Consider the following 27688-nt stretch of genomic DNA (forward strand, 5'->3'; position numbering starts at 1 on the left):
ATGTGTGTCACGGTTTCACTGTCGTGTACACTGATGGCTCCAAACAGGAGAATTTCCTTGGCTGTTCTGTAGTGTTCCCTGATCAAGTTACCCGGATTCGCCTCCCTGCTGAATATACCGTTTCCGCAGTGGAGCTCCACGCGATCCTGAAGGCACTGGAGCAGATGAATCGTGTTCGGGGCGATCGATTTCTTCTCTGCTCCGATTCTCTTGGTGCCTTACAATCACTGCAGAACCTGTATCCGACTGAGGCGATGGTCGACCAGCTGTACTTGCTCCAACGGCGGGGTACAGAAGTATCCTTCTGCTGGGTGCCTGGTCATGTTGGCATCTGGGGCAATGAACAGGCCGATCGGGCTGCCAAGGAGGCCTGCAGAGAGCAGGGTGTGGTCAAGTGTCCTATTCCCTTGCCGTCAGTCATCGCTGCACTCCACAGGAAGTGCATGGAGTTGTGGGAGGACGAATGGCTGGCGGTGACGGCCAATAAACTGCGGTTGATAAAGTCAACCACTCGGCCGTAGCGTTCCTCCTGCCGGTTGCTCAGGCGGGAGGAGGTGGCCCTCACACGTCTTCGGATAGGGCACTGTCCTCTCACACATAGCTTTTTATTACGGCGGGAGGATCCACCGTTTTGTGATGCTTGTGGTGTGCACATCTCTGTCCGGCACATTTTAACAGACTGCATTTTATACCGTGATGCACGGGCAGAAGCATAAGTTGCTGCGGATCTGCCTTCTGTTTTAGCTAATGATGAGACGTGTGTGTCTAGGGTTTTTAAGTTTTGTGATGTGTCTGGATTCTGGCCTAAAATTTTAGGCTGGAGGTTTTAGTGTATTGCAGAGTGGCTGACTCCTCCCCTTTTTTCGTTGCGGTCAGCCAGCCACTTCCATCTGCTACATTGTTTTAGCTTCTTCTATCTTCCTGTGTTATCCATGTTTTACTGCTGACGCTCTGCTTCATTCCACGCTTTAGTGTGGGTGAGCACATGTTTTTCGACGATTCTTACCTATGTTTTCTGTTCCGTTTTATATTCCTATTCTGGGATTTTTCTTCACACCCGTCTCACTAAGTTACTGAACGGGCGCTGAAGACCTTGCTGTCGTGCGCCCAAAACCCCTCTACTACTACTACTACTACTCAAGCCATCCCTGCTTAGCCATTTTACTCTTCCTGTCGATCTCATTTTTGAGACGTTTGTTCTCCTTTTTGCCTACTTCACTTACCGTATTTTTGTATTTTCTCCTTTCATCAATTAAATTCAATATCTCTTCTGTTACCCAAGGATTTCTATTAGCGCTCGTCTTTTTACCAACTTGATCCTCTGCTGCCTTCACTATTTCATCTCTCAAAGCTACCCATTCTTCTTCTACTATATTCCTTTCCCCCATTCTTGTCAATCGTTCCCTAATGCTCTCCCTGAAACTCTCTACAACCTCTTGCTCTGTCAGTTTATCCAGGTCCCATCTCCTTAAATTCTCACCTTTTTGCAGTTTCTTCAGTTTTAATCTACAGTTCATAACCAGTATATTGCGGTCAGAGTCCACATCTACCCCTGGAAATGTCCTATAATTTAAAACCTGGTTCCTAAATCTCTGTCTTACCATTATAAAATCGATCTGAAACCTTGCAGTATCTCCAGGCTTCTACCATGTATACAACGTTCTTTCATGATTCTTGAACCAAGTGTAACTATGATTAAGTTATGCTCTGTGCAACATTCTACCACCTCTTTCATTTCTTACCCCCATTCCATATTCACCTACTACGTTTCCTTCACTTCCTTTTCGTACTATCGAGTTCCAGTCACCCATGACTATTAAATTTTCGTCTCCCTTCACTATCTGAATAATTTCCTTTATTTCATCATACATTTCATCAATCTCTTCGTCATCTGCGGAGCTAGTTGGCATATAAACTAGTACTACTGTGGTAGGCGTGAGCTTCATATCTATCTTGGCCACAATAATGCGTTCACTATGAAGTTTGTAGTAGCTTACCCGCACTCCTGTTTTTTATTCGTTATTAAACCTACTCCTGTATTACCCCTATTTGATTTTGTATTTATAACCCTGCATTCATCTGACAAGAAGTCCTGTTCTTCCTGCCACCGAACTTCACTAATTCCCACTAAATCTAACTTTAACCTATCCATTTCCTTTTTTAAATTTTCTAACCTGCTGCCGATGGCAGCTAAAAACCGAGTACGTCGTAATGAACAGTGAAGAATTAGACAGTATGTACATTTGCGTGAAATTATTAAACTAACAGACGTAAATCTAAATGTACACGATCTGCTACCTCAATAATTTGGTAAAGGAACAATAAAACTGTTATAACTATCAAATACAAATTATTTTGAATATTATATACCATACAGGGCCTATATAATATCAAGGAAGGTAATCCTGGGGACAGCATACGCACTTTACCCCGAGCAGAGAAAATCCGTGTCTGGACCGGGAATCGACGAAGGGTCTCCATGATCGAGACGACTACCTTCAGACGCATTTCGTCTTACGTTGCTATTTTTGTCTCTGTTTCAACACAGAACACATTATAGCGCCAATATTGTCCAAAAAGTGAAATTTCTGCAGGGTAGATAAAAGGATCGGTCTCAACTTCTAAATTAATTGTTGTATCTACTGAAATACTATCTATCCATTTCCAGTCAGTTCTGCAACTGTTACGATCTTCTCTGTATTGGGCAAACATACAGACTATTTTAATCTAACTCCTTGGTCAGTAATGACACATCAGTCAAGAAGACGATGAATTGATGTGTTTCCTCTACGGGTGAACGAAGGAACAACAATACGACATTCATGTAGTTCTGTGGTAGGTGAGTGTTTTCAGATATGCCTTACTACATAGTAGTGCCATTTGTTCAATTGCATCTCACTTTTATTCCACTGTTTTAATGTCAATATACTGATATAGAAGCATTGTGTCATGTTTTGCAGCTCCACACTTGCTACTGAAGTTGATGTATTCCACTTTTACAACATAATGATACCTCTGCCCGCTTCTGATGGTGTAGTTGTACGATGATCTTGATAGCAACCGCCAAAAAGATTAGGTGTGTACACCACTGAACATCTGCACTTAGATGCACCACATCCGCAATCATTGTTACATAATTTACTTGCGTGTCTCTTTTAGCAATGTCCATCCTAAGCAAAACATCTGCTAGAAATATTTATAATTTTTAGGTTTTCCTCGCGTCTTGTATTCTAGACCGTAAACCATTGTTTTCATTGCCTGGTCATGGAGGTCCCATTTTCGTTAAGGAGGAACATTATACACACTGAAAAGTCAAAGAAATTCGTAAATAAGCCCAATATCGTGTAGTGCTCCCGCGAGAAAGCTTAAGTGTCACAATACGAAGTGGCATAGACTCGACTAATGTCTGCAGTAGTCCTGGAGGGAAATGACACCATCAGTCCTACAGGGCCGTTCATAGACCTGTAAGCGTACGAGGGCTGGAGATCTCTCATGAATAGCACGCTGCTAGGCATCTTGTTCAATGTTCATGTTCAGTAATGTGTGCAGTCGTCGCTGATCTCGTACTTCCAGGATCTTTTTCCGACCGCAGCGCCGCACCGATGTCGCAAAATGGTTCAAATGGCTTTGAGCATTATGGTACTTAACATCGGAGGTCATCAGTCCCCTAGAACTTAGAACTACCTAAACCTAACTAGACTAAGGACATCACACACATCCATGCCCGCGGCAGGATTCGAACCTGCGACCGTAGCGGTCGCGCGGTTCCAGACTGAAGGGCCTAGAACAGCTCGGTCACAACGGCCGGCCCGATGTCGCAGATCTGATGTCTAAGGTGGGGGGGGGGGGGGGGGGGGGGTCTAGCGCGCAGCTCGTTTAAACTCAGAAGAGTGTTCCTTTAGCCACTCTCAAGCAATTCTGGACGTATGGGGTGCCGCGTTGTCCTTCTTGAAATGCTCAAGTACGTCGAAATGCACAATGGACACAAATCGGTGCAGGTGATCAGACAGGATGCTTACGTACGTGTCACCTTTCAGAGACTATCAGGGGTTCATATCTCTCCAACTGCACGCGCCAGACACCATTACAGAGCCTCCATCAGCTTGAACACTACCCTCCTGTCATCCAGGGTCCATGGATTTAAGAGGTTGTCTCCATACCCGTTCACGTCCGTCCGCTCGATACAATCTGAAACGAGACTAGCCCGACCAGGAATCATGTTTCCAGTCATCAGCCGGCCAGTGTCGATGTTGACGGACACAGGCGAGGCATAAAGCTTTGTGTCGTACAGTCATTAAGGTGACACGAGTGGGTCTTCAGCTCTGAAGGGCCATATCGATGATGTTTCGTTGAAATGGTTCGCACGCTGACACTTCTTGATGGCCAAGAACTAAAATCTGCAAAAATTTGCAGAAGGGTTACACTTCTGTCACTTTGAACGATTTTCTTCAGTCATCTTTGGTCCCGTTCTTGCAGGATCTTTTTCCGGCCGCCTCGATGTCGGAGATTTGATGCTTTAGGATACCTCATATTCACGGTACACTCGTAAAATGGTCGTATAGGAAAATACGCAATACATTGCTACCTTGGTGATGGTGTGTCCCACCGCTCGTCCGTATGCACTGTAACACAACGTTCAAACTCAGTTAAATCTTGATAACCTGCCATTATAGCAGCAGTAACCGATCTAACAACCACGCCATACATTTTTTCTCTGATATAGGAGTTGCCGACAGCAGCGCCGTATTTTATGTGTTTACATATATCTGTATTTGAATACATATACCTACACCAGTTTCTTGAGCTATTCAGTGTATAACATTAGTATGCATATTTATTAAATACTAGAAATTAATTTGCAGGAATTGTTTACCAACAAAACACTCTGTCCTATATGCTATAATAACCTATCAATCATCCATTCATTGCTCCTCCCACACTGTGGCGTTATTTTTCAAACTGCAGGAATAATTGAAATCTAGGAATAATTGAAATCTAGGAACTATTTCTAGTGTCTTTGTTGTCTGTTCATACTTCACAATAAAGGACAGAAATTACCACAGCTGACAATGAAACAAGATTGATTGTGAAGTGCTTTTGATATGGAAAATAAATTGCATTTTTCCTTTAGATTCAAGTTTCAGAACGTGGTTTATTACATAGATAAAATGTTTACATAGATTAATCTAAACTGAAATTCTTATAATATGTCTTATATTGATAAATGGAATAAAAGTAATTGCTTTAAAGGTATGTGTTGTCGAATAAACATAAAGTAATATATTTCATCGACTAATATAGTGGCAGATACTTAAAATGTAACAATTGATTAATCAGTTGGTGCATGATCGGAATCAGAAACTTAGTTAACATCGGTTTCATAGTAATCTATTTTTTTTGCACTAATATGGTACGAATTTCTTCCAATAGGACACAAACATCGCATCCAAGTACATACACCCAGAAAGTGGAACAAAATAACTGAAAACCAACAGGTTAAGGAAGCATTAAATATTTGAATGTTCCGAGTTAACTACAGTTTAAATCAGCTAAGTTAAAATATTTTTCATGCTAAATATTTAATTTAAAACAGTAAATATTCAAATGTACATCCTAATTCTTACGTTCTTGCTATTTTCAATACAAAGTCAAAGAAAAAGCACACACTGTCGCTATCATCGTTAAACTAAGGTATTATGTAGAAATAACGAAGGCGCCAAAGTAACTTTATCTCAGCAGTGGTCGTGTTGGTGCCTGTGGTCGTGGCTGTGTCATTATCTGTAGTCACCATCACCACCAATGTTGGTGTGGGTGATGCCACCAGTGGGGGTGAGGGTGGTACCAGTGGTCGTGGTATCCGTAGTCACCGTCATAGTTCCAATAGTGGTTATGATGCGGGTCAGCCACCGGATTCGCCTGCAGCGTCACGAAACACAGCGCCAGCGTCAGCAGCACAGCCAAGGCCACCTGTCCGACAATGAGAGGTTCCTGTCAGATTCAGAAGTTGTCTTATAGAGATACAGTAGAATCCGGTTCCACAACCAGATACACTGTGAAGAACGTCCGTTACTTCAAACGTAAAACAACATATACATCGAAGCAATGTGCAGTCAGGTACATTACAGGAATTTAATTTCTGAGCCGGTTACGAGCACTTAGTTCCCCTCTTCAGAAGGTTATACCTATTGCATTACTTGCTATAGTCAACAATTACATGCATACAGCAAAACGCCGTGGTCATGTGCTTCACAGTGCCTGTACAAAAATGGTACGAAGAAGCCAAACAAAAAGTGCAGGCAGCATGCCACAAGCAACCGCTTATTTCTTCAGTCGTCTTCATTCCGACTCATTTGATCCGCCTCGCCACTAATCCCTCTCCTGTGTCAACCTCTTCATCTGAGAGTAGCACTTGCAAAATACGTTCTCAGTTATTTGCTGGATATATTTCAATCTCTGTCTTCCTCTACAGCTTTGCCCTCTACAGTTCCCTCTAGTACCAAGGAAGTCACTCCCTGATATCTTAACAGATGTCCTATCATCTTGTCCCTTCTCCTTGTCAGTGTTTTCCACGTATTCTTTTCCTCTCCGATTCTGCGCAGAACCTCCTCATTCCATACCTTATCAATCCATCTAACGTTCAACATTCCTCTGTAGTAGCACCGTATTTCAAATGCTTCGATTCTCTTCTGTTCCGGTTTTCCCACAGACCATGTTTTACTATCATACATAGGTGTGCTCCAAACGTATATTCCCAGAAATTTGTTCCTCAAATTAGGGCTTATGTTTGATATTAGTAGACTTTCTTGGCTAGGAATGCCCTTTTTGCCAGCGCTGGTCTGCTTTTGATGTCCTCCTTGCTCCGTTCGTCATTGGTTGTTTTGCTGCCTAGGTAGCAGAATTCCTTAACTTCATCTACTTAGTGACCATCAATCCTGATGTTAAATTTCTTGCTGTCCTCTTCTCTGCTACTTCTCATTAGGTTCGTCTTTCTCCGATTGACTCTCAGTCCATATTCTGTACTCATTAGACTGTTCATTCCATTCAGCAGATTATTTAATTCTTCTTCAATTTCACTCATGGTAGCAATGCCATCAAGAATTGTGTCATTGATATCTCTTTATCTTGAATTTTAATCCAACTCCTGAATCTTTCTTTTATTTCCATCGTTGCTGCTTCGATGTACAGATTGAACAATACGGGCGAAAGCCTACATCCGTGTCTAACACCCTTGTTAAACCGAGCAATTCCATCTTCTCTTACACTCTAATTGTTCCCTCTTGGTTCTTCTACATGTATTTTATCCGTCTCACCCTATAGCTTTGCCCTGTTTTTCTAATATTTTCGAACACTTTACAATGTCGAATGCTTTTTCCAGAACGACAAACCCTATGAACGTATCTGGATTTTTCTTTAGTCTTGCCTCCATTATCAGCCGCAGCATAAGAATTGTCTCTCTGCTGCCTGTATTTTTCCAAAAGCCAAACTCTCATCTGACACATCCTCAGTTTTATTTTCCATTCTGCTGTAAATTGTTCTTGTCAGCAACTTTTGACGTATAAGCCGTTAAGCTGCTTGTGCGATGATCATCGTACTTCACAGCTGTCGCTGTTTTCGAAACAGTGTCGATGACATTGTTCCGAAAGTCGGATGGTATGTCGCCAACTCATACACTTCTACACACCAAAGTGAATAGTCGTTTTGTTGCCACTTCCCCCAATTATTTTAGAAATTCTGATTCTCTTACATTCTGATCCTAATAGTGGATCCCTGTTTGTTCTTCTATCACATCAGACAAATATTCCCCTTCGTAGAGTCCTTCAATGTACTCTTTCCGCTTATCCGCTCCTTCTTCTGAATTCTGCAGTGGAACTGAGGTTGCACTGTTAATGTTGCTTTTAATTTCAAGTACGGTTGTTTCAACTTTCATATATGCTGAGTAAGTGCTTCCGACAATCATTTCTTTTTCGATTTCTCTACATTTCTCTTGTAGCCATTTCCTATTAGCTTTCGTACACTTCCCATATGTTTCATTCCAAAGGGGCTTGTACTCCTGTATTCCTGAATTTCCATGAACATTTTTTACTTCCTTCTTTCGTCAATCAACTTTTATCCATGGTTTCTTCGCACTCACCTTCTTTGTACCTTTGTGTTTCTTTCCTACTGCTGTGTTTGCTCTTTTTAGAGATCTCAGTTCCTGTTCAACTGTACTGACAACTGAGCTATTCGTTACTGCTGTATCTATAGCCTTAGAGAACTTTAAGCGTATTTTGTAATTCTTCAGTACTTCCGTATCGCATTTCTTTGCCTATTGATTGTTCCTGCTTAAATTTGAGCCTTCTCTTCATCACTAGTATATTGTGATCCAAATCTATATCTGCTCCTGGGTACGACTTACAATCCAACATCTGACTTTGGAATTTCTGCCTGAACATAATATAATCTAACGTAAATCTTCCCGTATCGCTCGTCCTTTTCCAAGAATACCTCCTTCTTATTTGTGAACAGAGTAGTCCCTATTGCTAGGTGTAATTTATTACAGAAGTTAATTAGTATTCCTCCTCTCTCATCCGTTGTCCCAATCTCATATTCTCCTGTAACCTTTCCTTCTCCTCCTTCCCCTATAAATGTTTTTCAGTCCCCTATTACTATTAGATTCTCATCTCCCGTTTCGTACTGCATTATCCTGTAAATACCCTGATATACTTCTCTACATCTTCAGCTTTCGACGTCGGCATGTATACCTCAACAATCGTTGTCGATGTTGGTCTGCCGTCGATTCTGATGAGAACAACCCTATCACTGAAATGTTCGCAGTAGCACTCTCTGCCCTAAGTTCCTATTCTTAACGAATCTTACTCCTGTTATACCATTTTCTGCTGTTGCTGATATTAACCTATACTCATCTGACCAGAAATCGTGGTCTTCTTTTCACTTGACTAACCCCTTTGCATTTCCTTTTTCAGATTTCAAGCTACTGGCCTCATAACAGGAACGTTGCAATAAAAAATCCCACGAAATGCGAGGAGTAATCAGATTTATTTCGACACGAAATGTTTAAGCAACATACATTCATAGTGAATTGTGTCCCGCATACGTTCCAAACGTTATGAGTGAAAAAGTGTTGTGCGGTAGTGGTTTCATGATGAAGCGAGGTCTCTTCTCGCTTCCGTTGCGAGTAATGGTTTTGTCAAGGAAGTTGACGAATCAGTTCGTGAAAATAGAAGATTCACTGTCATTTTTTCGAACAATTCCCACATATTTCTCTAAAAGTTTTGTACGAGTGTGTCACTGAAAGGTATGTCCTCCATGGGTAGCTATCGAAATTTCTTACAGAGATCCATAAAACCGCACGAATAGGCTCCGTGTTACATTTCGTTTCACGTTACGACGCAGAATCAAAATGTTTTTTTTTAATAGAATTGTGACTGTTGATGAAACTTGGGTGGTACACGCAAACGCTCGAACGAAGCAACAATAGACAGCTTGGGGCCACACCAGTTCTCCATGCTAGTCGAAGAGAGCCCGCTGGTCTTCGTCATCGTGGGAGGTTGTGGCTAGGGTTTTTTGGGACCCCGAGTGATTTAGCTGACTGGAGGTGTGGAGCATGGAACGACCATCACTGAGATCCCTATCCGGCCCTAAAATTTAGAATTCCCGTCGACTCCCTCCAACGCGTACAGAGAATTATGGGGTGATTCCTTTCAAGAAAACAAATCCAAATTCCTTTTCCATTTTTGCCCCATACGAAAAATGTGCCCCATGTCTAAGCAGTACGCCGTTAATGGGACATTATCAAAGAGAAATTTGTGTTGTAATGATGACATAGTGATTGTAAAATCAAATGCGATCGTTTTTCCTCTTTGCACTACGACACTTAGTGTAACAATCTCCAAATTTTTTATTGTTCTAGGCAATGAAAGGATTCGGAAACAATAAGTAAAAAGTGTCTCTATCTGTAATGATCATCTGTGTATGTCCCCGAGTGGTGGGTGGGTATATCTTTGTATTCCAAGAAAACTATAGCGACTGCCATTAGCGAATTTGGCTGGTGTATGAGATTCTGTCTGTGTGCTCTGAGAGTGAGTCACCCAGAGCATTCACACTGGTAAGACTGGAAGCGTAAGAAGACAACGTTTTAAATTTAACGTAATAATACTATGTCTAAATAAATATGAAACATAGTTGACACTCTATGTGCATGATAACCGCTATCATAAAAACGTCCGTACCTCATCTAGAAGTGCAACTCGAAGCAGAAAAAGGAATACATAATAATAAATTACAAATGTTCGTCTAAGATTCCTATTTTTCGACGGCGCTAGGCATCACTACATAGTAGTCGAAGTTTATTCCAACAGATTTCTATATAACCTTTCTATAATATTATAAAGATTTATTATCCTGTGGAGTCATAAAGTAAGAACTACATGCGTATTAACTCAGTTTCGGCAGTCTTTAAAAGCTGAGAAATTGGTGTAGGGCTACATTTGGGACCAATAGTACGCAAAAAAAAAACAGCGGTTGCATGCATGTGTGGTTCAGAAAGTCACAGCCAGTGCCAAGTAGGCACTAAAACTTCGGGTAATGTCTCTGTGATCATTTAGTACCTCTGCAAGCAAACCCTACTCCCACGATCACGAAAATGAAAAACGCCCCAGCTCCTGGACAGTGGGTTCCATCATTAGGAGTGTAGCAGGCCGGAGAGGGTGAAAGGCGATTTCTCAGTGCCTTTACTATGACTTTTTGGCGAAGGAGAAAAGGAGAAAACTTAGACAGAAAAATCAAGCATGTCAGGAGACCGTAATGTGGCAGCCCGACCACATGTCTACGCTAGAAGGAGGGTGCTGTCCCCCTGTGACGAAGAAAGTGACTCACTCAGAAAACCAAGGAACAGGCCAGACGGGCGTATCTGATGACGACATGGGTTGCGGACAACGAACAAACTACCAAGTGCAGCGATCATTGCCACCTTTGAACATCAGGGGCATCAATCATATTCTACCAGAGATGGTAAACGAAGTGAAGTCGAAAGTCTCAGCAATCAAGATAGAACAAGAGTTCCACAAGACACAGGAGAATATGTCATTGTATACTGTGGAGTGGATGAAGTTTAATATAGCCTCGTTTGTAGAACGTGTAATATTAAAGCCCAGTGTCTTCGAATACTGTAGGAGTATCTGAAATATATACACGAAAGATAGCACTGCCACATAGTTGGACAGTATGAACCAATTTTATGAGCACCTGCAGCGGACACTGAAGGACCTGCAGAAAAATTAGTATCTCATAATATGCAATCATTTGAAAATCAACAATCTGTGAAAATACTGTATCTCCTATCACTGGATCACATGGAGAGAAAGTGAATTGGAACTGACGCCAGCTTATTGTATTACGAAAGGGAGAAAGGAAACCTCGCGGTCGGGTCCCGAAGACCGATCGATGTCTCAGCCCCAGTCATTCATTATCGGATGCTGCTTGGTGGGGCACTATATCAGCACACCGCACTGCCGGCTGTTGTGGACGTTCCAATCTTGGAGCGGCTACTTCTCAGTCAGGTATGAGCACACCCCAGTCCAGTCCTCTATAGCAGTATCGGGTATCGAATCCAGGTCACTGCTACCTTTTATCAACATAAAGACATTCATAAGTATACTTTGTTAGAATGAGGGAATAAGTCTTTTATCCAGTACATGATAGTTCATGAGAAATAGTTAGCGTATTTCCATGATATAAGAGTATTTATAGGAGCTGAGGCTGATAATGATCGTATTTTCCTGGGATAGAAGTTTAAGGTACCTGCGACGTTACTGAAGAAAAACGAACAGTCCAGGAAATTAAAGCCTAATTTTTAAAGGCAAGCTATTAGAACAATTTGGGATCAGGCATCTGTATCATATTGGTATGGAGCATAATGTCAGAGGTAGAACAAGGGATACAGTATGACAGTGGAATAAGTTAAAGTAAATGTTAATTATGACTGCAAAGGAAATACTATTGACACAAAAATTTCGAAAATCAAATCGCTGAAACTATGGAAAGGTAAATCCAAACTAGGTGTAATGATAAAGAAAGAAACTATATAGCTGACTCGGTTTAAAGGGAAGAAAGTAGTAGACCTGATGCAGTATAAACAGCAAAGAGCGGTACTCTGCAACTAACTTGACAAGCAGACACAGATAGTAGAATATGATTGGAATTCACAAATTTGAATTCAATGTCAAAAATCTGCATGGTGAAATCAACAACAATACGAAGATTGCTATAATTCCAGGAATGGCATGGCTACAGTACTGCAAACAGCTATTTTCAAGAAAGACGAATCATGCTACACAAATCATCTGAATATGGAAGATGTTGTTCTTTCACATTATCAATGGGGAAATACGCAGTTGTTGATTTAAAATATGTATGGATAAAAATATTACGTCAAGATCGCAAATTTTCTTTATTGACTACCAGTTTCTGCTCACTGACGAGCAACAATGAGATCAATCCTAAATTATCATTGACCAAGCGAAGTATCCCTAAAACGAAAAAAAAGTAATTGGTTATATAACTGACAACGTTAATCACTAATCTACACATGTTCTGAATACAATGAAATAGAATGACAGATTTCTAAACTATTTACAAGAAGAGCAGGAACAGACAGGCTACAGGGAGAGATGAAATAAATGTGGTAATTATGTAAAGACGTCAGAATTAAACGGAAAGAGCGATTTGTGTACTTCCTGAATGATATTTCGAGTTTGAGCAAATTGATTGAGAAACGGATGGTAGTAAGAACTTTAAGTACATAGGGGAATCTCCGTTTTAAATGTTGCATATACAATCTAGTCATTTATCATTAAAATGAAACTCTAATCTGTAGCAGAAACATTTTTACGAGTGGATCAGTGCAGGTTACGCTAAGGCAGGCTCCGTGCAGAAACATTTGTTCCAAAACAACTGACAGAAAAGAGAAGAGTGTCATCAAGCCACGATTCCTGCTCTTCCTAGAATATGGGAAGCCCTAGGCTGAGGTATGAAAGATGGAATAAAGGGACCTGACTACAACGTACTTCTAAATTTGTTGAATGGCGTTAAATTACTGTATGATAACACCAAAATGATTATAAACTACGATTTATTGGATGTAAACCCGGGATTAAAAAGAGGGTATGGTATTTCACCCAAATCTTTGGAAGACTGGAATTCTATAACCCAAAGAGGATGTTCACGTAAAGGAACAAATGTATTAGGAGTATTTTATTTTCAGGCGACTAGGTTCTTCTAGAAGACAGTGAAAGCGCTGTACAAGAAATTTTAGATAAATTGTCTAATGTTTTTCAAACATATCGAACGACTAGATCAGTAAATAAAACAAAAGTAGTGGCAATGTTAGGGAAACAGTTAACAAGTAAAAACAATAGATATGAATGGCAGATCAAGTAAATTCTTTTAAATGTCTCGGGGCAGAAATATCAGCGGAAAAAACTAATTCAGATATGGTCCAAAATATACAGAAAGGTAACTTTATAATGGTTGTCAGGATTATTGAAAATAATTTACACAGTTAAAAGATGATTGTAACAAATATTTGTATCGATATATACATGGAAACAGCAAGATGTTTTTTGTTACAGTGATCTCCTTCAACATGTCTGCCAGACCAATGGAGAAGGAATTTTGTGCAGACCAAGTCGCAATTGCAGGTAGCCAGTGACAACTTCATATTTCAACAGGATGGTACTGCACTGCACTTTCACATCGATGTCCAGAGTTCATGAATACTGAGCTACTACGACGGTGTGTCGGTCTAGAATCGGATGGCAATCTACAGTTGCTGGCATGGCGCCCACGTCCTTTGGGCCTAACGCGGTGTGAGTTTTACCTGTGGTGTTGCACAAAAGACAGTGTTTTCAGGCCTCCGCTTCAGCACAACACTTGTGAGGACGTGTCAGGGTGGCTGTGATTGACACCAATGAGAACGCTGTAGGGCGAGCGCGGATCGAAGTGGACCAGAGAGTGGACGCATTCCGTCTGGCTGACAGTTCACATACTGAAGATTAGTGAACACTGCACAAAGAACTTCATGAACTGAAGTTTATATACGTAGAAACATGTAGTGGACAACCTCAATGCAAACAGTTTTTTTACTATCATTTGAAAGTGCCTTCAGCATTGTGGATCATGCTGTACGAGGACGTACCTTGGCAGAACTGTGAGGAAAGTAGTGCCCCAGGGAAGTGTGATCGGACCACTCTATTTTGTATACGCATAAATTATCTGGCGGACTTGATGGGCGGCAATCTACGGTTATTTGCTGATGATGCTGTGGTGTACGTGAAGGTGACGAAGTATAGCGACTATAGGAGATGCAAGATGTCTAAGTCAAAATTTCTAGTTGGTGTGATGAATAACAGCTTGCTCCAAATATATAAATATGTAAGTTAATGCAGATGAGTAGGAAAAACATCCTTATCGCTCGGATACAGCAATAGTGGCGTTTTACTTGATACAGTCACGTTGTTTAAATATTGTGGCGTAATGTTGCAAAGCGATATGAAATGCAACGAGGATGCGAGGATTGTTTTAGGAAAGGCGAATGGTCGACTTCGGTCTACTGGGAGAATGTTGAGGATGTGTGATTCATCTAAAAGGAGACCGCATACAGAACGCTAGCGATACCGTTTCTTGAGTATTTCTCGAGTGTCTGGGATTACGAAGAATCTTCGGGAACTCAAACGGTTATCCCTCAACGGAGGCGACGTTCTTTACGTGGAACAGTAATGAGATAATTCACAGAGAAAGCATTTGAAGCTGACTTCAGGAATATTCTACTGCCGCCAACATATATTTCGCGTAAGGACTACAAGCAAAACATGCGGGAAACTAGGGCTTATACGGATGCACAAGTACAGTCGTTTTATCCTCGCTCTATTTGCAATTAGAACAGGAAATGAAATGAGGTGTAGTAGTACAGGGTATCCTCTGCCACGCACTGTAGAGTGGCTTGGGGAATGTCTATGGAGAAGTAGATGTAGAAAGAGACAACACCAAAAGTGTACAACTTGGTAAGTAATCCTTTCTCTTATGTGTGAAAGTGAAAACTGTGTTCTAACAAATGGAGCCGAATTACGAATTCAAGCGGCTAAGGCGACGTTTCTGAGGTCACGAATTTAAGAGACAGAGTTTGGAATCATAAGACAGCAAATAGAAGTGAAAACAACAATGACAAAAGAGATCAAGCATTACCAAAATAATGGTACGACCATATCGAAAGATACCACCTGAGCTGCTACCAAGGGAAGTATTACATTTTTACTAAATAGGATGACGGAGTTTAGGATGGCCAATGAAATAGCACCAATAGTTCTGTTAAATTCCTATGGTTTCGGAACGACCAACACCAACTCCTTGAAATGATAATGAAAAACATAAAAGATTTACAAATACAATTCTGCCTTCTGTTAGTGAAATTGGTTGTAGTCACTCAAGTAAGCGTTCACGTCACATTGTAGAAACACAACAAGACAAAAGAAAGTAGAAAAAAGAATAATTTGGATGTGAAGATGCGTTGAGTTTTCACATGAGGTATAAGTGCGTTTTTCTACATCAGAGGTAATATGAAAATTATCAACATATGAATGAAAACTGACATCCACAGAAGATGTGTTTCGTGTAGAAGGCTAAAAGCTCCTAGGAGTTAAAGTAACGAAACTGCAAGACGAGGAAGATTGTTTTTTAACAAACGAATGATGAGGTCTATCAATTATATTTCAGAGAGCTAACTGATTTTTGTTTCTCGTTTTTCATTTACTCCAAAGGAAACGTCCTGTTGTGTAAGACACGCAGTAATTTTTAGAGTCGCAAGAGATTGTAGACAATTGCTCACTCTCCTGTACATAAGTCTTAATATACGGGAAACTGTTGCGAGATGGAAAATGTCTCACATTGAGAGAACAATAAGCGGTAAATGCTCACCAGTTGCCTGTTCATTTCGCCGCAGTCGCTACGTTCTGGTGCTCCAACAACCGCAACAGGTCTGAGGCACTGCCGACCTATGCATCCAAATATACTGGGAGCTCTTGAGGAAACTATTAGATGAGAGCGATAATAACGGTCGTTAAGATAGTGGAAAATGCTGCACAGCAGGCAGTTGGGGCTGTCCCACCCCAGATAACGGATGAAGCCGTCTACTTACAACAAGTGGCTACTTCCGTAAAGTAAAGGAAACGTGTAATTTGGAGGGTTGTATTCTCAAAGAAAGTCAAATATTACCAAGACTACGAGTTCTACGACCTACAGTTAATAAACATAGCGGATAGCAGTACAGCAGAACGAAAAGAGGACACCACATGAAACTGTCCCGTTAATGATCAATTTGTGCAAGAATTTCTTAAAGAGAGAAGATATTTCTGTGTAGAGTAACTGAGCAATGTAGCTAATCCAGAACTGTATGTAATCGAAAACGATCGGTGCACCGCAACAACTATCACTTAAGGCTTGTCAGTCTTTATCTCTGCTTCTTCAGTCAACTTCAGCTTTTTTTGCACTGCAAGTTGTTATTGTGGTTGTTGTTGTTGTGGTTTCATGTAGATCTCCATGTTACTATGTCCTGTGCTTGATTCTCGATCTCCGAATAACTACTACAACTTTTATCCTTCTATATCTGCTTGTATTCTCTATTGGTCTCCCTCTCCCCCCCCCCCCTCTCCCCCCCCCCTCCCCACACACACACACTTTCTTAGAGTACACGCCCGTGCGTAGTACGTGGAATCCTTCTTTGACATTCTGGAGAAACTGCATCTTGGCTATTGCTACACACCTAGTTCTCTCAATGTTGAATTTTTTATAGTATATTATTTCGTTCTTCTTCAGCACTTAACATTAAATGTGTTTATTATTAGTATCTGAAGTTACCCACAATTTGAAAAACTGAGCGGAAGTATAGTTTCCATTTGATCTTATTATTGTGAAAGACTTTTCTTGAGAAATTTTTCCCGTTAGACATTAGAAGTCTCGTAGAGGTCTATTTCAGCTACCCTCCGTCAGACTTCAGTCAGTCTTTATCTCTGCTTCTTCAATCGCCTTCAGCTATTTTTCCACTGCAATTTGTTGCCGTTGTTATTATTATTGTTGTTGTTGTTGTTGCGGTGTTTCGTCCGAAGACTGATTTGATGCAGATCTCCACCCTATTCCATCCTGTGAAAGCTTTTTCATCTCCGAATAATTACTGAAACGCACATCCTTCTGAATCTGCTTACTGGATTCATCTCTTGGGCTCCCTCTACACCCCCTCTTCCCCCCAGCACACACACATTTCCAGAATGAGATTTTCACTCTGCAGCGGAGTGTGCGCTGATATGAAACTTCCTGGCAGATTAAAACTGTGTGCCCGACCGAGACTCGAACTCGGGACCTTTGCCTTTCGCGGGCAAGTGCTCTACCAACTGAGCTACCGAAGCACGACTCACGCCCGGTACTCACAGCTTTACTTCTGCCAGTATCCGTCTCCAACCTTCCAAACTTTACAGAAGCTCTTCTGCGAACCTTGCAGAACTAGCACTCCTGAAAGAAAGGATATTGCGGAGACATGGCTTAGCCACAGCCTGGGGGATGTTTCCAGAATGAGATTTTCACTCTGCAGCGGAGTGTGCGCTGATATGAAACTTCCTGGCAGATTAAAACTGTGTGCCCGACCGAGACTCGAACTCGGGACCTTTGCCTTTCGCGGGCAAGTGCTCTACCAACTGAGCTACCGAAGCACGACTCACACCCGGTACTCACAGCTTTACTTCTGCCAGGAAGTTTCATATCAGCGCACACTCCGCTGCAGAGTGAAAATCTCATTCTGTAAACATCCCCCAGGCTGTGGCTAAGCCATGTCTCCGCAATATCCTTTCTTTCAGGAGTGCTAGTTCTGCAAGGTTCGCAGAAGAGCTTCTGTAAAGTTTGGAAGGTAGGAGACGGATACTGGCAGAAGTAAAGCTGTGAGTACCGGGCGTGAGTCGTGCTTCGGTAGCTCAGTTGGTAGAGCACTTGCCCGCGAAAGGCAAAGGTCCCGAGTTCGAGTCTCGGTCGGGCACACAGTTTTAATCTGCCAGGAAGTTTCATATCAGCGCACACTCCGCTGCAGAGTGAAAATCTCATTCTGGAAACATCCCCCAGGCTGTGGCTAAGCCATGTCTCCGCAATATCCTTTCTTTCAGGAGTGCTAGTTCTGCAAGGTTCGCAGAAGAGCTTCTGTAAAGTTTGGAAGGTAGGAGACGGATACTGGCAGAAGTAAAGCTGTGAGTACCGGGCGTGAGTCGTGCTTCGGTAGCTCAGTTGGTAGAGCACTTGCCCGCGAAAGGCAAAGGTCCCGAGTTCGAGTCTCGGTCGGGCACACAGTTTTAATCTGCCAGGAAGTTTCACACACACATTTGCCTCCAATACTAAACTGGAGATCGCTTGAAGTCCCTATCAACCGATCCTTTCTTCTAATCAGGTTGTGCCACAAATTTCTTCTCTCCCCAGCTCTATTCAGTACCTCATAAGATTCGCGATCTTCCCACATCACCTTCAGCACTCTTGTGTAGCACCACATTTCACATGCAATTATAACTGTTTTAACGAATACCGAAAAATAATATGCGGAATGCTTTGTTGTTATCAGTGCCCGCCGAATACCTACGCTATTCAAAATGTCTGTTTTCAAGATTATGCTCTTTTTAGTGTTGTCTTCGCCTCTGAAAAACAGTTATTTTAATTTTCGTCTGTGATGACTACATATTGAAGTTCTTTACCTTCCTTTGTTTTTTCTCACCCCACAAATACGCTATTTTGTAACATACGGAAGAGAGGTAGTGCAATGTTTAATTTTGATTGCTCATGTTATGTATTGCACAAGCTAAACAGCTGTTGTGAAAAATGAATGAATAGCGACAATGAGAATTTCATAGTCAAACTAATTTTAAATAATAATTGTTCTGGTGCGCAGCTCGTTTTAAAATTCATGTAGATCTGTGTCCGATCGGTATAACTACATTGTACACTTACTCAATATTACTTTTGAAGTATCTTTTCTCTTTAAGAAATTTAACGACAGATGCCCGTGCTTTGTAGCACAACTTGTTGGTTATTATATGAAAAGTTACGTGTGGTGCTCTCTTTCTGTTCTGCAGTTCTGCTATCCGCCATTTTCATTAACTGTAAATCGTAGAATTCGTAGTCTTGGTAATGTTTTATTTTATTTGCGAAGACAACCAGCCTTCATTAAATCTATGATAGGCAGAAAATAAAAATAAACGTATCTCAGAATTTGTGAAACATGAACATAAGCCTACGGTATAAAAGTGGCAAAAAAGGAAGCTTACTACTTCATAAGAGAGAGAACGCGTAGTAAATACATGAAATGCTTAACAAGATACTTCCTACTTAACAAATCGGTAGTGTTTAAAATATTGGCTAGTGACACTGCTGAAAGCAAATACTTATTGAGAGTAACTCGCTGTCAGAAGGCGTAGCGAAAAGTGACGCGCATACAGTAATGTATAATATTTATTTTAGTGAAAAGATTTAATAAAATGAAGTGGAGTAGTTGAGTTCTGAACATAACAATGTCATGAAATAAATACTTATAAAATACTAATATATTAGAAGTTGTAGCACTAATGAATAGTGTTGGAAAGTACGAAGAGTGCAGAAACACATTTAAAAAATTTCGTATTTTGATATCGTGGATGTCCGAGATGTCAGCTGAGTCAATGTACTGGAAGTCCATCAGCATGCAATAGGACGTCCATTAGTACAGACATCTCATCTGCTTCCTACGGGCTATTCCGATATTGTAGTCGCCGGTAAACAGCTCATAGAATGAGACTGAAAGATTATGATAGGCAGCAAAAGTCTTATAGATACTCTCAGATTGCACTCTGATACGAAAAATTGTAATAATGTCGATAACATTCACATTGATCGTTAGGAGAGCTGTCGTGATTATTTTTGATATCCTATTTAATGCAGTACATTAATTAAGACATACTCCTTGGGAGGTCTGCAAACATCCAGTCTCATTTATTACCTGCCAAAGTATGGTCAGTGGCAATGATGCGTTCACCGTAAGTAGTATTAATACTACGTTTGACGTGCATACCTCCAGTCACTTGATAAAGCTTACGTTAGTGTCTATAAATTCATATTCATGTAAAATTTTAAATACGTTTCTTATTATTTTACTCATACAAAACTGGCTTTGCTTATAAAATCCGAAGCTGTTATCTGTTCAGACATAACAAAATGTGACTCATAAAACTGGCGTTGCTTATAAAATCCGAAGCTGTTATCTGTTCAGACATAACAAAATGTGACTCATAAAACTGGCGTTGCTTATAAAATCCGAAGCTGTTATGTGTTCGGACATAAGAAAATGTGTCCGAGACTGTGAATTCTATTACTAATTTAGATATCAATATCACCGAAGTTCTCTAAAGATAAAAGCGATAGCAATTTCATAAATCAATAAACACACACACACACACATTTTCGTCCAGTACTAAACTGGTAATCCCTTGATGTCTCATAACGTCTCCAATCATTAGAGTCCTTCTTTTAATCAGGTTGTGCCACAAATTTCTTTGCTGGCCATTTCTGTTCAGTACCTCCTCATTAGTTACCTGATCTACCCACTAAATCTTCAGCATTATTCTGTAACGTCACATTTCAAAAGCTTCTATTCTCTTCTTGTCTAAAATGTTTATCGTCCAAGTTTCAATTCCATACAGCGCTTCACTTCAAACAAATACTTTCAGATACGATTTCCTAACACCTCTGTATTTATGTTCGCAAATTTTTCTTCAGAAACGCTTTTCTTACGAATGCCAGTCTATGTTTTATTTCCTTTTTGTCTGTTCCTGCTCACTGATCTCGTATAGGGTGCCTAAAGGATGCTCCTTTCTCAGGTAGTTATACAATTATTCAAACAAAGCACATTAAAGGATTTTATTACAATAAATTAGATTGGCAATACTTAACTTTGGTTTACAATGGTGTCGCAAGTGATGGGAGACATGAAATTAATCAATGTCCTTATCTATATACAATGTCCATACAAGCCATTAATATCAGGCCTAAGTCTCAGTATAACAGTTAGGAATGATGACTCTACTAGCGTGCGTCTCCTACTCCATGGTTTCTAATCCGGGCCTGCTTGTGCTGGTCTGCTACTGTACGACAGAGGCTGGCAGGAGCGGCGCTTATATTCGCTTTGGCTAGAGGCCACTCCTGTCGTTCAAATGGTTCAAATGGCTCTGAGCACTAGGGGACTTAACATCTGAGGTCATCAGTCCCCTAGAACTACTTAAACCTAACTAACCTAAGGACATCACAAATACATGCCCGAGGCAGGATTCGAACCTGCGTCGTAGCAGTCGCGCGGCTCCAGACCGTAGCGCCTGGAACCGCTCGGTCACACCGGCCGGCGCTCCTGTCGTGATGTCGTCCTTGTCAGGGGGCTACTGGGTGACCTCGTCCCACAGCCTTGACTGCTGTTGCGTTCTTGGTCTTCGTGTCGTCGCTTGTCACTACGCTGAAACATTCCTACTCCCCCCACCCCCCAAAAGCGACGGACCGTCGTCGTGTCATTGTGTAAGGAGCGCGACAACGGCGGGGGAGGCAGGAGTGTAGGCGCAGTACTGGACCGGAAGCTGTGGCTGCAGGGGACGTCAAGCTTCCGGTGGTACCCTGACACCCGGTCGTCGCTCTGGCGGAAACGTCCCCCGGAAAATGACAAGGAGGGTACGCGTCTACCTCCTGATGCCGTGAACCCTATGAAGGCGGCGACTGCTGCAACGTGGTCTGGTCCAGCTCCCTAGGTAGGACGAGAGGAGGCGGAGGAGACCTAGGCTCCGTTTCTGTGGGGTCGTCCCGCGGTGTCGTGAGGGCACCCTCTGGCGGCTGCAGCGGCCGCGCTGTCCTCTGGATCCGGTTTCATCGGATGAAACAAGTAATGCAAAGGCTTGTGATCCGTTACTAAGCAGAATTTTCTGCCATACAAGTAATGGTGAAATTTGGTGCACCATACACAATAGCGAAAGCCCCTTTTTCAATTTGTGAATAGCTACACTCAACTTTGGACGACACTTTTGATGCGAAAGCAAAAGGCCTGTCTTTATTACCAAATCTGTGTGAAAGCACTGCGCTGATTCCGTGAGAGGAAGCGTCAACTTGCTATACCACTGGTTTGTCAGGATCGAAGTGAACTAAGGATCGATCACTGAGCAACGCATCTTAACGATTTTGGAAAGCTACGTGGCACTCACCTGTCCAAACAAAGGGGACATTCTTGCCACGCAAGCGATGCAATGGCGCCGCTATTTGATCGGCATTCAGTAAGAGTTCATTGTCCCTAAGACTGACTCCAATTCTGTGACGTTGCGAGGAACTGGCTACCAAATGCGTCTGAAGAGGATGTATACCTTGTCTTTTTACGAAGTGACCAACATACTGCCTATCAGGTTTTATAAAAACCACACTTGTTCAGTCTGCACTTTAGTCCTGCCTCAGATAACACACGAAACAAAGCACGCACATTTGTAATATGATCATGTGTACGACCTGTTATGATAATATCCTCCAAATAGTTTGAACAGTTTGGAAACTGCGCAGTCAGATGTCCCAAAACTGCTGGAAAATGGCGGATGCGGAAGCACTGCAAAGAGGCAAATGCAAATATTTAAACATGATCAAATGAGTATTTACTACATACACTTAGATTCTTCGTTGAGCGGTATTTGAAAACACGCGTCGCGCAAATCAGGTTTTGGAAAGTGGCGTCGAGCGCCTAATCTGTCCGTAAGATCCTCTGGGCGTGGGAATGGATAAGCGTCAATTACAGTTTCTGGGTTGACTGTAGACTTAAAGTCAACACAGATGTGAATGCGACCTGAAGGTTTGGGGAGCAAAACCAGTGGACTTGCCCACTGATTAGCTTCTATGGGTGAAATAGCCCCGATATTGCACCTATAATGCACCCGTAATGCAAGGGGAACAGTTCTGGCCTGGCAGAATTTCGCCTGAGCATTGTCTTGCAGAGTAATATGTGCAAAGAAATTATTAGCCTTACCTAAAGGTGCAGAAAAGATTTCCGGGAATTCTTTTAGCGAGCTACCTACACTGTTTTTTGCATTCAATGCAGACACTGACAACACATTGTTGTGGATGTTAAAGCCAAACAAATTAAAAGAATTAAGAACAAATATGTTCTCACACTGGTGTGGTTGTAGCACCGTAAAAGTCACCGTTCGCGCATGTGAGCGATACGTAGCAGGTGAAGTACATGTTCCGAGAATGGGAATGTTGTGTCCATTATAAGCCATCAGTTATGTGCTAGTCAGACAGGCGTGGAGAGCCTAACAGTTCATATGTGCGACGATTGAGAAATGTGACCAGGATACCCATGTCCAACTGAAATTTCCCACATTCCCCACAAAGAAGTAAATGAACAAAAAGCCTGTTTGACTGGTGTATCACTGAAGAAACTGCCCGCTTACTAGTTTTGCTAATTCCTTTTGTAGACTGGGAATACAAGGAGTTAATGACATGGGCCTTGTGACTAGATTTTTGTGAGTGGGCCGAATTCTTATGTTTGTTCCATTGCAAAAATGCGGACTGTACGAGGGTTATTCGGAAAGTAAGGAACGATCGGTTGCGAAATGGAAGCCACAGTGAAAATTCGATGGAGCTGGTGTTGAGCAGTGTCTCCAGTAGGCCCGTCGATCGCATTACATCAGTCTTTTCAGTTATGAGCAAACAGGGATCACATAAAGATACATAGAACAATAGTGTCTCCCGCCAAGTACGAGGGGCTGGTGAGAAATTTCGCCTGTAGCTATACAGCCAACATTACATAAGTATTGTGTGTTTTCTTCTTCAAGACAATTCTCAGCTGCATTCTGCAGGGGAAATGAAGATACTCCTGCATCATTTTCACTTGGAAATGTTTGATTACCCACAATACAGCCCGTAATTGTCGCCATCTGAGTTTCATCTCTGCTCACATGAACCGCTGGGTATGAAGACAGCATTTTGGCACAGACAACGAGCTGTAAGCCAGCGTAGAGAAATGGCGGAAAGCACTGGCGGCTGCCTTCTGCAGGGGAAATGAAGATACTCCTGCATCATTTTCACTTGGAAATGTTTGATTACCCACAATACAGCCCGTAATTGTCGCCATCTGAGTTTCATCTCTGCTCACATGAACCGCTGGGTATGAAGACAGCATTTTGGCACAGACAACGAGCTGTAAGCCAGCGTAGAGAAATGGCGGAAAGCACTGGCGGCTGCCTTCTGCAGGGGAAATGAAGATACTCCTGCATCATTTTCACTTGGAAATGTTTGATTACCCACAATACAGCCCGTAATTGTCGCCATCTGAGTTTCATCTCTGCTCACATGAACCGCTGGGTATGAAGACAGCATTTTGGCACAGACAACGAGCTGTAAGCCAGCGTAGAGAAATGGCGGAAAGCACTGGCGGCTGGCATTGGAAAGTTGGAATAACGCTACCACAAATGCCTAAGTTAGATCGGCGACTATGAACATAAGTAACTGGAAGTTGTAGCTAACTGTTGCAAATAAAAGAGTTTTGATTTTCACTGTGGTTTCCATTTCGCGACCCATCGTTCCTTACTTCCCGAATAGCCCCTCGCCAGTGTAGCCGCCTGTTTAGTGTAATGCTTACGCGGCGTGGAGAGGTGTTGTTTACTCGGCTTGGCTAGCGCAAGCTGCCGCGGAATGAGCCGATCGCAAACAAGGGTCTCAACCTGACAATTAGCTGGCTGCTCAAATGTGTCATCCAACAGGGCACCGTAATCGAACTGATGTAAGATTTGAACTACCTGCTGAAATGATGGATCGACTGTTTCAAATTCTGTTCTCTGAGTTTGACATCAGATACATTGTATTCGATCGCATCACACAACATAACATCTGAATATAAAGCACTGCGAGCACATTTGCATTTGAATTTCCTTGTCATACCCTGCAAATCTGTTACCCATTCACGATAAGTTTGATATGACCGATTTTTTGCAGTTAAGGAATTGATACCGAGCTGCTACCACATTTATTTGTTCGTCATTTTTGTATCCCGCCTGGGAGACGGCGGGTGGGTAGGAACAGGGAAATGAAACGGTACTAATCTCTCAGTGCTGCAAATACAGTTAAAGCAGCTTTACTAGTGGGTAAACATATGCAAACATATTACATAACTTCAAAGGTGGTGCGAAGTTGAAGCGAAGCGTCCTGGCTGTCTGCACCTGATGAAATGCGCAGAATCTGTAGCGATGCTCGTAGAGCTCTCCAGCGCCGGCTAGAGGGCGCTGTCGTCGGTGTCTGTCGTAGTGCCAACTTAAGAACTTGCACCTACGCCGTGGCATCGTAGCTATCGATACCACAGTGATAATAGTTAGTTAGCGACTCTGCCACTTGTTTATAACTACACTCGGAGTGGTGTTAGGAAAAAGTTTGTTGATTAGAAGGAATACTGTACTTCCTACCGTTGATGAAAGATAGAGAATTTCACAGTCCAGAACTTTCACAGTCCCTGGTACATTGTGAGCGATGACGTTAGCTTCAATTTGGGACATCCAATCTAGCCATTCCTCTTCCCGTTCACGAAATTGTTGGTATAGCAGTAGGTGTCGCTGTAGGTGGTGCTTGATCCGTCGGGCGAGCAGCTTTGGCCAGTAGCTGCTACATCATGTTGAGCAGGGCATAGATTTGCTTTAGTTGCGTGGCATCTGACGCTTGCGGCTGTGGCGCCTGAGCAGGGGGCGGGATAGCCAGGGTGGGAATTTTGGAACAGGCAAATGCAGCTAACATAAGACAAGAAAGCAAAATAAGCACAAAAGTAAAGGAAATTTCTGCAATACCCAACTGCAAACACTGATTAGCAAAAACGACAAGAAACTGTTAAAGCATATAAACGCCCCTGCAAAATAAAGACAGCAGAAAATTAAGGCGCCAGCAAAGACAAAAATCCCCCGTCGCCAATGTGGGATCCTGCCCACTCGTCTCTTATAGGGTGTCTAAAGGCCGCTGCTTTCTCACATAGCTATATAGCAAATCAAGCAAATCACATTATTGACAATACTTAACTTTGGTTTACAGTGGTGTCGCAAGCGATGGGCAGATAATCAGTGTCTTTCTCTATATACAATGTCCATACAAGCAATTAATATTTAGGCACAAGTGTGAGTATATCAGTTAGGATGATGGCTCTGCTGGTGTGCGTCTTCTACTCCGTGGTTTCTAATCCGGGCCTGCTAATGCTGGTCTGCTGCTGTCCTTCAGAGGCTGGCAGGAGCGGCGCTTATATTCTTTTCGGCTAGAGGCCACTCCTGTCGTGATGCGGTCTTTGTCAGCGGGCTACTGGCTAACGTCGTATCACAGTCTTCTCTGCTCTAGCGCCCTTCATCTTCGTGTCGTCGCTTGTCACTAAGCCCCAACACTCTATACTTTAGTCGTCATCAGTTATTCTGCTGTCCAAATAGCAAAACTCATCCACCACTTTGTCTTATTTCCTAATATAACTCTCTCAGCGGCATCTGATGTAATTCGCCAACATTCCATTATTTATGTTTTCTTTTGTTGGTATTCATCCACTATACTCCTTCAAAGACATTCCGTTCAACTGCTCTTCCAAGACGTTTGCTGTCCCTGACAGAATTACAATGTCATCGACAAATCTCAAATTTTAATTTCTTCTCCCTCAACATTAATTCCTACTCCAAATTATCTTTGTTTTCTTTTTCCTTGCTCAATGTACAGAACCGCCGTCTGGTTTCTGTACAAGTTGCTCCTTGTGTTTTATTCCTGCTAACTTTACAATTTAGGTAGAGTATTTCAGTCAACACTGTCCACAGCTTTCTCTAACTTTGTAAGTGCTATGAACATAGGTTTGGCTTTCCTTAACTCATCTACAAAGATAAGTCATAGGGGCAGTAATACCATGCGTGTTTCTACATTTATTCGAATCCAAACTGATACTTCCCCCAACCCCTCCCCGAAGTCGGCTTCTACCGGTTTTTCCATTCTTCTGTGTGTGCATTTGCAGCCGTGACTTATTAAACTGGCAGTTCGGTAATATTCAGACCTGTCAGCAAATGATTTCTTTGAAAGTGGGATTATAACATTCTTCTTGAAGTGTGACGGTATTTCGCCTGTCTCATACGTCTTGCACATCAAGTGGAGAGTTTTGTCATGGATGGCTCTAGGAAGGCTACCGACAATTCTGACACACTGTCGCCTACTCCCGGGACCTTGTTTCGTCTTAGGTCTTTCAGTGTTCAAATTCTCGTCGTAGTGCCTCCTATCTCATCTTCGTCTACGTCCTGTTCCATTGCTATAATATGGCCTTCAGTTTCATCTGCCTTGTATAGACCCTCTACATATTTATTTACTTATTGCTTATTTAGCCGATCAGATCAGGGCCTTAAGGCTCCCTCTTCTATCTTACCAGGAAAAACACATACAAATATTATACACTCCTGGAAATGGAAAAAAGAACACATTGACACCAGTGTGTCAGACACACCATACTTGCTCCGGACACTGCGAGAGGGCTGTACAAGCAATGATCACACGCATGGCACAGCGGACACACCAGGAACCGCGGTGTTGGCCGTCGAATGGCGCTAGCTGCGCAGCATTTGTGCACCGC

At 42.1% G+C, this 27688-nt stretch overlaps 2 long non-coding RNA genes and 4 other non-coding genes across 7 annotated transcripts in view; 2 read left to right on the plus strand and 4 right to left on the minus strand.

The window, feature by feature from the left end:
- LOC126267557 (uncharacterized) overlaps window positions 1–27688 on the minus strand; it is a 319893-nt gene that overhangs the window by 67740 nt on the left and 224465 nt on the right. The window lies entirely within an intron of this gene.
- LOC126267552 (uncharacterized) lies at window positions 5133–16094 on the minus strand. Its single transcript, XR_007549019.1, has 2 exons — window positions 15970–16094; window positions 5133–5967 (listed from the first exon to the last, which is right to left on the minus strand). It is a non-coding gene; the product is annotated as an uncharacterized LOC126267552 (long non-coding RNA).
- Trnas-cga (transfer RNA serine (anticodon CGA)) lies at window positions 17380–17454 on the minus strand. The gene has a single exon. It is a non-coding gene; the product is annotated as a tRNA-Ser (tRNA).
- Trnas-cga (transfer RNA serine (anticodon CGA)) lies at window positions 17680–17754 on the minus strand. The gene has a single exon. It is a non-coding gene; the product is annotated as a tRNA-Ser (tRNA).
- Trnas-cga (transfer RNA serine (anticodon CGA)) lies at window positions 18000–18074 on the plus strand. The gene has a single exon. It is a non-coding gene; the product is annotated as a tRNA-Ser (tRNA).
- Trnas-cga (transfer RNA serine (anticodon CGA)) lies at window positions 18300–18374 on the plus strand. The gene has a single exon. It is a non-coding gene; the product is annotated as a tRNA-Ser (tRNA).

This window comes from Schistocerca gregaria, chromosome 4, assembly GCF_023897955.1.
Source record: "Schistocerca gregaria isolate iqSchGreg1 chromosome 4, iqSchGreg1.2, whole genome shotgun sequence".
NCBI classification, from domain to species: domain Eukaryota; kingdom Metazoa; phylum Arthropoda; class Insecta; order Orthoptera; family Acrididae; genus Schistocerca; species Schistocerca gregaria.